Source organism: Callospermophilus lateralis, chromosome 11, assembly GCF_048772815.1.
Source record: "Callospermophilus lateralis isolate mCalLat2 chromosome 11, mCalLat2.hap1, whole genome shotgun sequence".
Lineage (NCBI taxonomy): Eukaryota > Metazoa > Chordata > Mammalia > Rodentia > Sciuridae > Callospermophilus > Callospermophilus lateralis.
The window spans coordinates 102,763,580-102,777,679 of NC_135315.1; the positions used below are offsets into that span (position 1 = coordinate 102,763,580).

Below are 14,100 nucleotides of genomic sequence, written 5' to 3' on the forward strand. Positions count from 1 at the left end.
CCTCTTCAGTGCCAAAGAGGATGAGGGGTAATTCTTTATATATATTTGTCAGTAGATGCATAATACTCATTTTCTTTTTCTGTTTAAAAATGCTTCCTGCAAATGATTTTTGCAATGGCTTCTACCTAAAGCCCTGTTATTTTTATAATGGTGTTATCAAGGTACATTTATGTAGATATCTTGTCCTTGGTTCTTCAGAGTGACCTTGGGGTGACATTGGGCTTGCACCTGAAATGCTTATTCTTTAGCCTGAGGCTAGGGTTCTGCATATGGCCCCTTTGCACTAATGACTTTCTCACACTCTTGGGAAAATTCTAAAAGGCCACAATGCTCCCCCCCATGTATCTGTACTCTTCATCATGTAGATATGGCTAGAAACTACACTGTTTTTTTTTCCTTTTCAAAATATATATTACCTTCATCAATATAAAATGATACTAATCATAAGAACTTTACCCAAAGTGCAGAAAACAACAAACAGCAAAATAAAGGAAAATATCAAAATAAAAGTGAAGCTTATGAATATGTGAGACTAGTATTTTTTCTCTTTTTTTTCTGTACATTCTTATATTTTCTCTTGAATATATTTTATGTACTATTTTGTATTCTGTTTTTTCACCCAACTATAAACATAAATATTTAACATATTAGTCCAAATTCTTCTTAAACATCATCTAATGCATGCAAAATATTTACTTTTTATGTGTGGCTTTGATTTAATTAATGCCCTATTTTGCCAATTCGCAAAGCACTGCATGTGCTTTTTGTAGTACTTATAGCAGAGCTAGCTGTGATGGCTAGCCTGATGGAGCAATCACCTGGGCCAGAGCTGGGTTAAGTGTGGTACAGTCTTTATTTCTAGAAACCTCACAAGCATGGGAGGGAGGATCTATCATGGTCACCCCCAGACTCAGAAGCTCACAGTGACTAACCAGACTTAGTCCTGCTGAAGCACATTTCAGGGCCACTGTGACCATGGAAGGGAGTCCAGGATGTGCTCTGTGTTTGGATTCACCCCTGGAGGTGAATCCAAATCCAGTGCCACCATCAGGAACCCTATCTGGGCAGTGCACACTGGTGACTGTAGCTCAATGCTGGCCCACTGGCCTCTGAGGACGAGGGCCCAAGACCCTCTGACTTCTCTGACACCACCTGTGGTCCTGTGGTGCTTCATTATCACCTTCCCTGAGTGCTTCCACTTTGTCCTTTATCTCTGGGAACCCTGGGGCCACTGGTTGCTCTGCATGTATTCTTAGACCTTTCAGAATCTGTTGAAGGGAGGTCTTTGGCTCATGGTGGAGTTTAGTTTAATTCTCTGGATTTCTTGATTCTGGCACAATAATTCTGGGAGTAGCTCTGTCTTATTAATCCTTTGTCACCCACCACTCACTCTGTGACTCACATCACATCATAGTCCTCCTTGGCCCCACAAAATCAAGGCCTCCATGCTCCCCTGATCCTCTGGGGAAAGTGAGGCTTGGGGATGTTAAATAAGAAGCTGTTGGTTACACAACCAGCAAGGGGCAGAGCTGGGTTCAATCCCAGATCCATCTGAACCCACAGCCAGGACTCTGGATCCTCTTTTATGTTGTTTGTTTATCTACTTCCTTGTTCACTTGGCTATTTCAGGGGCAGTTTGAAGTTCTGAATTCTTAGTATTTAAGCTATTATGCATGTTACTGTGGGATTCATAGCTCCATTTTAAATTCATTTTTCAGTTGAAACTGACTTTACAATGTGAGTTTTCATAAGAAACACAATAGTACGAATGAAAGGGGTGTGCAGAGAGCATGTTCTAGGAAAGCAGAGAAAAGCACAGGCTTGGGTATTGGGTGGCTGCTGATGCCCCTCTCAGTGCTACCTCTTTCTGGTTTGTTACCACTGGTAATTTATTAAGATCCATAAGCTCTTGCTCTTTGTCTAATAGGGACAATCTATTCACAAGATGGACATGGAAAGTATAGAAAACAATCGGTGCAGACCCTGAGCCCCATGTTGGTGTGGGTGACATCCACACCAGCAGAATGGTCAAATGTGTGGTGATAGTTGCAGAACATCCCTTTACTACCCAAGGATGTTTCTTCTATGTGGGATCTAGTGGGTTTCCCAAAAGTGATGGTCAGGACATACAAATGAATGAAAAGTGCATCACTGACAACTCAGGAGTGAGAACAAATGACGGCTCTGGGAACACAAGTCAGGAGGGGAAACAAGGGAGGACACACAAACACATCATCTGCACAAAGTCATTCACTGCATGAGCAAAGATGCCAGAACCAGTGGGTCGGTGGCCCAGGATGTCTCACTCTGAAATGTGTAATATTGTAGGGAAGCTTGTCTTGGAGGTTTCATGGACTCACCAACGCAGGGAGATGATGGTATGTCCTACTGACCTGATCTAAGGACCTAGATCCAAGCTCCAGAATTCCTACAGAATTCCAGCCAATGATTCTCTTTTATAGCTTTAAAAAGTCATTGTCCTACTCCTCACACTGACACAAGACCCACAGGGAAAGACTGTCATACCTCCAACATACACCCAGCATTTGAAAAAAGCCTACTACATGGTCAACACCCAAGAATATGTATCAAGTAGACTGCTGGGAAGTAGGAGACTGAGAATATGGGAGAGTTGGGCTGAGGAAAAATAAACACCAAGTCCTGAGTTTGACAAAGCTGCAAACATTTATGAACCCAATAATTTAAATTTTCTTTAAAGAGCACAAATTTGTGATTTCTCTGACTCTCTTCCTCCAGTGTCCCTTTTCTCTTGTCTTCCTTCATGTCATGTTCAGCAATCATCACCTCCTGGCCACACTGAATTTAGAACTCCAGTGTTCTCAGAATGTGGCTGTCTTAGTGGGGCTCCCTAGAAGCAGGGCATGGACTGGGATGCACATGTTAATCTGGGTGAAGGATAGACCCATCAGAGAGCAGACTCATGGAACAAGAAGAGAAAGGGAGGCAGACAAACCCTGGCCACCTCAGACCTGGGGCTTAGACCCACTGTAAATCAGACATGAGGAAGCTGAGACCACAGTCCACAAGTCTGGAAGCCATGGACTGTGGCTCCCTTTCATCACTCCCCTAGCATTTGGTCCCCAACATGCCCTGCCAGACAGACAGACAGAGCAATGTAAGTGGGCAGCTCTCAGGTGAAGTGTAGAGGCGGCAGGTGCTGGGGGCTACCAGGACCCTGAGAGGGTGGACATGGGGCAGCAGAGCAGGGTTGACAGCACTGTCCATGGAACTGGCACTTTGAAATTGGGTTTTGGTTCCTGGTTCAGAGCAGAATGGTCAACAGTGCTCCCTTCCTTTCACAGAGCAAAACTCTCAAACATACCCCAGAGATCTGGGGCAGGTCAAGTCACCCTGGAATTCTCTAAAGGACACCTTCTGTAATCTGATCCAAGATAACCACAACCCAATGAAAATGGATTTACTCACAATTCATGAGGACATGTTATACATCTCGTTCTTCATAGAATGAGAAACCAAGATTCAGACTAATCAAAGATAGCACTAATTTTACTAGCAATAGACAGAGAAAGTTGTGTTCTATCCATCAGGATACATGAGAAAGTAATTAAATTATGGCCATAGAGCTGTCCTGATTGCATAATAACTCATTATACCAATTAATAATCACATAAAGTATTGTAGTGATGTGTTCAGTTCCCATTTTCCCTAGCTCTCCATCTCTCTCTTTGACCTTCTCTCTTTCTCTGTGTTCCTCTTTCCACCTAAATTGTACACCATCTCCTGCTGTTGATCTGGCTTGGAGCACATGGTCCAGGATACATGGCTGGTGGTGGACTTTTGAGCTGTTGATTCCTGTCCCTCAGGAATGGGATCCACTTTGTTAATTGGTGTGTCTTTGAGCATCTAGGTTCTCCTGCTGTGGTGCACACTGTTGTTGTTTTTTGGGATACAATGGTAAATAGTAGGTGCCCTTAGATTGCTGGACCCCCTTGTTTATATATCCTAGTAAAGCAACGTGTTCCTGGTCCTGAGAAGTGCACTATGCTTAGCAACTCTGGGAGGAAAAAGAGCAGCTTATGAACCCAAAATACCCAGACCCTTCAATTGCCAAATATATATCCTTTCTGTTGCTGCTGTGACCCATTCTGGCAAGTCCTCAGAGCCTACAAAATTGTGGAGCCCTGCTATATAAATCCTTTGGATTGCTAAATGTTACAGCTGGGATGAGTCACCAGGGGTCTCTGTAATTTCATTATTTCTGTGAACTACCCAGACCGCCAACTAATCTAGTGCACTGAGCATGGAATAAACATAACAGACAGGAGGACTTGAGCTCTAATCTGTTGCAGAAAACTGTCTCATGTTCTAGCTATGCTGGCTGGAAAATGAGAAGAAGCATTTTCCCATTTATGTGGCTAGAGGCATGAAGTGAGAAGTGAGGGAGAGTCTCAGAGAGTTGGGGCCAGCTCCCTACATCACTTTGTTCATCCCAAGTACTTCTATTACATCAGCTCAGGATGTCTACTTTCCTTGATAGCCATGGATTTTAGAAGTTGATGTAACGGGGTGAATTAAGCCACTACAGTGGCTTGGGGCATGGTGACAGAAGACTCCAGGTGGCCCACATTCCAGGTGCAGCTCAATGTGACTTCCAGAGTTACTTATAGACATTTACACACCTCCTGTGCCCAGACAAGAACCTTGAGCCATGCCCATGTCTGTAATGTGTGGCCCATTGTTAAAGCTGCAAGAGGGAATGAGAATTCTAATATGCTGATGGTTAAATATCATGCCCTTCAAGCTTAACCACCGAGGGCTTGTGTACCATGTTCTCAAAGGCAGAAGATAGCATTTTAACCAGTAGCTCAATTGTTCCATTGAATGAAGACTCTCAAATCTCCATCCCCAGATGGGAAGACCCCTTTGTAATTCCATTTGCAATCACTTTCTTCCTTCTTTTCCTTCCTTCTTTCCTTCCTTTGTTTTTGCTGAGGTCTATTATTTACAACTTCTCCCTTTCTCTAATTTATGAATTAGAGGTTTGAGTTATAATTAAAATTATTTTAGTCACTTATAACTATAAAGAGTGAGTACATTAAAAGGAGATAGACAACTTCCACTTGAGAGTGATAGAATAGATGTACTTCCTTATTGCTCTTACTTAAACATCCTGGAAAGTTAGAAAAGTGAATGTAGAAAAACACAAAGAGAAGAAAACAGAAGATAATGGAGATAAGCTAAGGATTGGGAGACCAAGGAATATCATGAGGTGAGTTTCTGGGTTTTCTCTTTGCCTTCTGTATGTTTAATTGCGTGCTGGAGAAACTAGCAGCATGGAAATACTAACAGATATAAAGAAAGAAAACTCCCTATAGCCCACTCCATCCCACCAAAGAACAGGAAGAGGAGGCTTAACAAGACAAAACTTTTCAACTCTGGTCACTATACAGTAAACTGTGGCCCTACCAGAAAAATATGAGCAGGGAGCCTAGACTTCTGCTCTCATGATTCCATGGTGAAGTAGCCCAATTGTGTTGTCCATGGCTAAGTCAGAGAAGACCAGGAGGGAAACTAGGGCTTTCATCCTATTTAGTGGTAACAAGACCCTGAAATCCCAGTGTCAACAGAGACCACCTGGGTGTCTGGACTTTCCCCCTGTCTGGAGGTAACAAGGCACTTTTCTCTTCCCAGTGAGTTGCTGCCAGACACAGCTAGTGGGGCAGGAACAATATATCCCCACTCAGAAATGACAATACCATCCCACAGCACAGCACCACTGGGGACTTGTGAAGCTAAAATGAGGCACTTCGGCCCCTCAGTTGAGGGTGTTTCTAGTGGAAATGCAGTGCGCAGCTTGAATTACACCCAAGTCTATCAGTGATGAGCTTACAATGAGAAAGCTGGACTTCCTCCTCCATTGGGTGAAAATGGAATGTGCCTCTCATCTCCCAAAGGAGTGGTACCAATGCAACCAATGGAAATAGAGGAAGTTGGTGCTTGCATCTTCATGATGGAGTGTTAACCCTCTGTTTTCTTCTAGAAGTTGCAAGGTTTCTATTCTAATTCCCAAGTTTTGGTTTATTTAGACTTGAATTTTGTCCAGGGTAAGAGACAGGGGTCTAGTTTAATTCTTCTACATATGCACATCCAGTTTTCCCAGCACCATTTATTCACGTGGACTCAGAGGAATGGGCATGAGGGCTCACTGAAAGTGGAGTCCTCAGGGAATGAGGCCCAGAGACAGCCCAGCCTCTGGAAGCACAGGCTGAACCTATAGCTTCAGGTGGGCACTGTACAGTGAGCCAGGAAGGATGGAAAGAGCAAACCTGTCACTGAGGGGCTTTCATGGATCCTTATCCATGAAAATGTATGAATTTTTGCAGAAAACCCTTATTTGTATGGTCAATATTATCATGTGCTGAGGCATGACCAAGAATGAATGGGCATGTGAGAACAGAAAAGAATGGAGTCAGACTCCCTACATTACTTCATACACACACACACACACACACACACACACCTTCAAAATATTTCACAGAACTCAATACAAAATTAAAATTACAGACTCCTAAAAAAATAGGAATACATTAGTTTGGCCTTACATTTAGAAGTGGTTACTTATTTAAGGCACCAGCTAAGCAACAAAAGAAGTAATAAGTAAATTAAATTTATTGAAAATTATAGCTTTTGAGCAACAAAGAATGCACTAAAAAATTGAATTGACATCTCACAGAATGGAAGAAAATATTTGCAAATCACAGATTTTAACTCAGAAGTGATTGTTATCCCAAATATAGAAAGAACTGTTAAAACTAAACAATAAAGAAAATCCAATAAAAAAGTATCCAAAATCTTGAATATGCACTTCTGTAAAGATCATTATGTTTGAAAAGCAGTCATCATTTATCATTTATCATTAAGGAATTGCAAATCAAAGTCATAACAAGAGACCACTTTATGAGTAGAAAGATGGCTACAATCAATGACATGGACAATAGCATACGTTCTCAGGGACAAGGATACACTGTGACCTGGTGAAGAAATGTAAACGATGTGCCTGCTTTCTAGCACAGTCTGGCAACTCATCTCATGTTAGACATAGACTTACTAAATGACCCAGCAATACCACTCCTAGATGTACATCCAAGAGAACTAAAGTTATATGAGTGTTCACAGCAGCATTATTCAAATAGCCAAAAAGTACAAGTGACTAAGTCAACTAACAAAATAGTTTAATAAATAAGACATATTCATATAATGGAATGTTGTTCTGCAATAGAAAGCAATGAAGTACTGATGACATACTATGACATGAATGAACCTTGAAAATATTATGCCAACTCAAAGAAGCCAGTCACAAAAGACAGGGTCTCACTAAGTTGCTTAAGGCACTGATTTTATCCTTGATGAAGGAAGGGTCATTTGGCACTGTGTCTCCCATGCAGACAGCCACACACCTCTTCAGGCACAGTTAGAAACTTGCTTACTGAAATGTTCCTAGGAGAAGCCAGGTTTCACAGCATGCTTTGCATGGATTCTGTCCCAAGTTCCTTGATGCCACAATTCCTTTCAACACTTGTTTATCTACTAGGACCTCCAGACAGAAGGCAGCATCTCCTGGAATATTCCTTATCATGCTATGCCATTACCCTGCCCAGACTTCTCCATTCCTGCCTTCCTCTTGACCTCACCAGAGAGCCACTTTCAAGGTTCCTCAGGGCAGAGTGCACTACTCTCAGGGAGCATGCCCTGCAGCCTCAGAAGATGCTCTCCTTAGAGGCATGGAAGAAAGGGGACTCAGGAAAAAGTGCATCATGTAATTTATATAACAGAATTTTCCTATGGGTATGTAAAATATATTCATATTTTGAACAGAGGTTTACATGTTCCAAAGGAAATTGTCATTTCTTATTTCCAGGAATCCGTCACTTTAAAACTCTAACAATAAGAGGCCACGTTTGTCATATTTTTATCTTCATAAAGTCATATGTTGAAAAAAAAGTTGTATGTTGAAAAAAAAAGTTGTATGTTGTCCTTTGACCCAATATTAATATACCAATGCAATAATGACCCATTCAACCAAAAATTCAGGCAAGGATTTATGAACAGCATGCCATCACCAACCAAGCCTTCCCAAATGAATCCTCAAATGGACACCTCACCAGGCTGGATATCCAGGGATGTGTAACCATCTAAAACACCTATTGAAATTAGGCCACCTGCCATCCTCACTGAGAACCCACCTGTTTTCCTTTAGACCCACAGCTCCCTCACTGGCACCCCTGAGTTTTTTATTTTCCATTTTAAATGTTTGATTGTGGTTAATATATATATGACATAAAATTTGCCATGTTAACCATGTTTTAATATTTTTTTAGCTGTAGATAGACACAATACCTTTTTTTTTTTATATGTGGTGCTGAGGCTTGAACCCAAGACCTCATATGTTCTAGTGAGTGCTCTATCACTGAGTTACAAACCCAGCCCTCATTTTTTAAAAATACAATCATTTTACCCAATATGAATACTCTCAAATCCATAACATATTTGAGGAATATTTATATCCCTGAGTGTATAAACTTAATTCATTTCAACAAAATTCTACCATACCCATTTCCTCTATTGTAGAAGAATAGATGCTGCCAAGTGCTAGGAAATATTTAAGGCCTTTGGTAAAACCACTATAGAATCAAAGAATCCCTGTAATGAATAGAATATTTGGGCTGGGGATGTGGCTCAATCAGTAGCAGGCTTGCCTGGCATGCATGCAGCTCAGTTTTGATCCTCAGCACCACATACAAACAAAGATGTTGTGTCTGCTGAAAACTAAAAAATAAATATTAATCTCTCTCTCTCTCTCTCTCTCTCTCTCTTTAAAAAAAGAATAGAAAATTAGAAAATAATTCAGATCTAATTGTTATTGGTTATATATTTTTGGTTTGTATTTGTTTAATGATGGAGATATTCTCATTTTCTTTTATATTATTGTTAGTGGTTATTAAAACATAATCATGAGCTGAGGTTGTGGCTCAGTGGCAGAACTCCTGCCTAGCATGTGTGAGGCACAGGGTTTGATTCTCTGTACTACATATACATAAGTGAATAAAGTACAGGTCTATAAACAACTAAAAAAAGTTTATAAATAAAACACTTAATCATATACCCATCAGTTTCATTCCCTTGCACTATATTTTTCCACATAAGTCATATAAAAAAGACTATTTCTTTAATTATGACAGCTCAAATATCAAGAAGAGGATTCTTCTTAGTTGTGGGAATTTTGATTTTTATAATAACAGCCCAATTATTTAGGTAGAGTACATATAAGTATGTATTGTATATATTTTTGAGATGCTCCATAAGTGTTTCCTGGAGGACGTGGAGGAAGAAAAGGTCCTCTTCTCATGAACGGACTCCGTGGATCCATAGAAAACAATGGACCTCTGATTGAAGGGTAAGAAAAGCCAGAGCCAGTTGTTTGATTTTCAGCAGGGAGAGATGAATCAGGTACATTGGAATCACCTTGATCAATTTTGGTATCATTTCTACTAGATTCCATTTCTGAATATGTAGGCCCATCCATTTTATCTAAAGACAGCATAGTTAAATTTCTGAGTTCTGCTGATTCAATCTACCAAATTTAGAATTACATCCATCTTGCCTTTGTAGAGGAAGATGTGGGTCAGAATATGGTTGGCCTGGTGAAGGGATCATTATCCTATGGGCCTGTTCCCATGGATGTTCCAGATGCCCTATGTCAGAAGGTGCTCTCTGTAGATAAGTTGACCTATCACAGTTTGATTCTCTTCTTTCATTGCTAGTTGGATGGTCCAGAGGATTCTCTGGGCCCCTTAAACCTCTTTCTCCTCCTACTTGCACCAAAGGTGAGAGTATAAATGTACCCTTTTTCCAAATGAGAAGGTCTTATTCCACATGAAGGTTGACCCAATGGTGAGGGACCATTTGGGGAATTCTCTTTGCCAAAGGCTGTATTTGAAGCATCAAGCACAGAAGGATCTTTTTCTACAAGCTTAAATTGTGACTCTATTTCAGTTAATTTTTTTGTCTAGTGTGAGCATTTTTTTCCTTAAATTATTGAGGTATCTTTCAGCATTCCAAACTGCCAACTCATTACCATGAGCATTTTTCTCCTAGTAAATTATGTGCCCCTTATAAAAAACAAATGGTTCTCTCCAATTCTTCTTCAAGATCTTTGGCTCAGGGGCTGGGGATGTGGCTTAAGCGGTAGTGCCCTCACTTGGCGTGCGTGCGACCCGGGTTCGATCCTCAGCACCACATACAAGCAAGGATGTTGTATCCGCCGATAACTAAAAAATAAATATTAAAAATTCTCTCTCCCTCTCTCTCTCTCTCTCTCTCTCTCTCTCTCTCTCTCTCTCTCTCTCTCTCTCCCCTCTCTCTCTCTCTTTAGAAAAAAAGATCTTTGGCTCACTTTCTATTGGTCTCAAGTAGTTTAGTTGTACGGCTGATCTTTTCTTCCTCTTTGCAAAGTTTTTCTTATTTCTCTACCTGGTAATTTTCCTCTCCTATTAATTTTCTTTGGAGTTTCATTACATTTTCTTGATATAATTCCGTCATGAATTTAAGTTTCTGCTGAAGATTCTGATTCTCACTTTCAAACTGTGTATTTTCTGCTTGCAAAGATGCTTGTTCTGTCTTAAGATTTTAATATGTTCTATCAGGTCTTCCTTTGTTTCAATTACTTCAGATAATAAAGTATAAATTTGATTTTTATCTCTTTCTAAGATTTTTAAAGAGGCCTTTAACTTAGCATCATAAACTAGTTTCTTCCAAGACCCTTTTGGCTGATATTCTAAGTGAGCACCAATTTCTGATTCACTTTTCAATTCCAATTCCAAGTAACCATCATCTCTTAGGACTTTTTCAAGCACAGGAGCCCAATCTTTTATCGGTAGTAAGTGTTCAGTCAGAGACATAATGAGATTTTTTTTGTCTCTTAGAACTTGTTCTGCATGTACTTTAGAGTGTTCAAATGTAATTTTCTGTTTAGTAAGGCCATTCACCTTTTCTTTCCATACTTCAACTTCTTGTAAAAGCTTTTTATGACTTTCCTGAAGTCATTCAAAGCCTCTTTTATTGATACTGTAATTCTTTCTTTATTCATTTAAAATATTCTCAAGGTTGTTTTAGCTTCAGGTATTTGTGATTTAAGGGATTTTGATTCATCTTCTAGAGACTTAATCCTTTTTGATATACCCAGCATCAATTCATCCTGTTGAGAATATTTAGTTTTCCCTTCTTTTAGCTTTTTTCCTAGAAAGAGTATTTCATCCTCAAGTTTAGACATGAACCTCTCCAGGATTTCATATATTGCCTCCAAGTTTTCTGCTTTTCCTTACTCCTTCACCAAAATGACATCCTTTAAAGGTGACTCTAAGCCTTCATACTCTTTTTGAATAAAACTAACATTTTCAAGTAGTTGACATTTTTCTTGAATTAGTCCAAAAAGTTTTAGAGCAAGTTTTTTTCTCTCCTCTAAGGTAATGCCTGCTTCTCACAGACTGATAACTTCTCCACAAAAATAAGAGAACAACAAAAATCTAATAGCTGTACATAACACCAATTCCCATGGACAGCCATAAGGACTAGGGTGTGTTTCCACGTCTTCAGGCAAGGTAGACCACAACCCTAGTTACTTCTTCCAGTACCACCCCCAAGTATGTCTGAGATACAGCTCTTGCCCCTCCATCATGCTAAGGCTACTTTGGCTATTCCATCCACAACCATACCATGCCCAGCAATGAAAAAACAGGGTATGAACTCTCAGGCCTTTGGTCAGAAAAAAACCTGCACCAGGCAATGGAGCAGACCATTTTGAACCAGTGAGTGGTGGAGAGGAGCTGTGGGAATGGGCATGGGCAGCCCTGGTTGTGGTATCTCAGGGGCCTAGCACACTACACTGCCTGCCAGGGAAGTCTTGGTCCCTTCACTATGCTATAAATTCTGAACCAGGAAAGGTTCAAGACTGTCTCAATCAAACCAGAGAGAAGTCCTCTCCAGGTCACCCACCAATTGATTTGGTTTAGGCCAGGCTAAGGCAGAACTTATTATGTGCCAGTCTATACAGTCATAATATCACCCAGTTAGATGTAACTAAAATTCTACAGCTCTGTAAATTTTCAAAGAGCTAGTACACCATATATTTATATTTGTACCACTTCCCCTTTTGTTTTAATGACTCACTCCTTTCCCTCCCCTCCTCTCCCCTCTCTTTTTCCTTCCTTCCTTTCTTCTTTCTCCCTTTCCTTTTCTTTCAGTGTTGGGGGTTAAACTTCAGAGCCTTGTATATACTGGGCAAGCTCTCTACCACTGAGCTACATCTTCAGCCAGGTTGACACTTTCTATAGAAGTCATCTGAATTATTTCCATAGAAAACCTCTTGTGTTAGACATTTAAAAAGTAATTTGAGAAGAGTTGCGAACATGGGCATAAATCAGTTTTGATAAGTTATTTTTAAATAGTATACGATATGTAATGTTTCTAAAAAGAAGTTGAGTTGGTTTTCATGTCAGTTTTTGTAGACAACTATTTATTTAAGAGTTCTTTGAAATCTTTTTGCAGATGTTTTTTTCACTTCTCATAGGATATAAACACTTCTAAGCAAGCTGGTCATTATATATATACAGCAAATAGAAGGATAAGATAAGAGAAGGAAAAAACAAAATTAAATGTTGCATGGGATTCTCACACAGACAGGAGACACCAGGGTATTCATCAGGAAGCAGTGTTTATTTGTGTGCATCTAGCCTCAGTGCATTCTTATCTGAAGGCTGAACATTTAGTGTAGAAAGTGATCTCTTATATATTCTAGTTAGTTTCCTTTTACATACTAGTCTTTTTCTTCATATGAGGTAATACACATTCCTGATGGACATTCTATTTCTATACTACAAAATAGCAAGAATGTTCAAGATTGATTTCTGGAGGGCTCACAATGATACAGATGGCATCTTGTTCTTTTTTCTTCTGAGATATCTCTACCATAAAATGTAGCTCAGTGGTAAAGAATCCCTGGCTTCTATTCCCAGTACCAAACCAAAGCAAACCAAATAAATGGCAGATGCACTTCATTTAGGACAGAGAATTTAGCGTTATAGTGAGTTATAGTGAGCAAAGTTTACCCTAGGACACTTAGAAGAGCAGCTGTGTATCTTTGACTGGTTTAAGGCCTTTTCTAAAGAGCAGTTTCTGAAACAAAGAAACAACTTCAAGTGAAGTTAGCCGTGAGCAACTCTCTGCCTGCAATCACAAGTGTTCCTAAGTTCCTGCCTGGCAGCTGAACACTTTGTAGGCCATTTCCTAGTGGGGAGAAAAGTCTGAAGGGGGAGAAAACTTGAATTCTTGGGTGATTCCCTTCTTCTTTGGCTATTCTAATCAACTTTCTGTCAGTATCTCCAGTACCTAAGATGCAGAGAAGTTGAATGGCCTCCAAATCTGAATCTTTGAGACCTGATCCTGACCCTCACCTCACTCCACATTCCTTGGTTGATTTCTCAAACACCTCAATGCCCGGGTTTTGGAGGATTTCAATTCCTTCCACCTCTATTGCCTCCAGTTCACTGAGGGCTTTGATTGCAGTACCTGAAATTGGGAAGGAGTTTCTCCAGGCAGGAGATTCAGCCATCCTAGCAGGCTGTCCTGACCTTAAACCTACATAAGGCAGTCCCCTTAGGGCTACCCAGTAGACCACATTTGGGCTATTACTTATGGGGTTGAGTTTTAGCAATTGTTGCCAGAAAGGCATTTCTCCCTTGTTCCCAGGATCTTTCTCCCTGAGATAGTACTTAGTCTTTGATGGAGGATGAAGGTTATCTAGGTGCCAGACACTCACTTTTCTCACTTCCTTTCCCCACTGGTATCAGAATCAGCTTTCTCTCACACAGCCCATTGCCCAAGGCCCAGAAGACCCAGGAGGCTTTAAAGGCTAGTTCTGTAGGAGTGGGTGAAGCCACTCTGCATTCTGTAAAGAGACATCTTTGTTCTGAGAGGCTGTAGTGATAGGAATCACCTTCATGTTTTCTTCTAGAACACCTTGACAGAGGGGTTGTGATGGATGCAGTCAGGTCTCCTTTAAAG

General features: G+C 40.4%; 1 pseudogene; it reads right to left on the bottom strand.

Moving 5' to 3' along the window:
• Positions 1 to 9,286: 9,286 nt before the first annotated feature.
• On the bottom strand, positions 9,287 to 13,648 carry LOC143385915 (melanoma inhibitory activity protein 2-like; annotated as a pseudogene).
• Between the last annotated feature and the right edge of the window lie 452 nt (positions 13,649 to 14,100).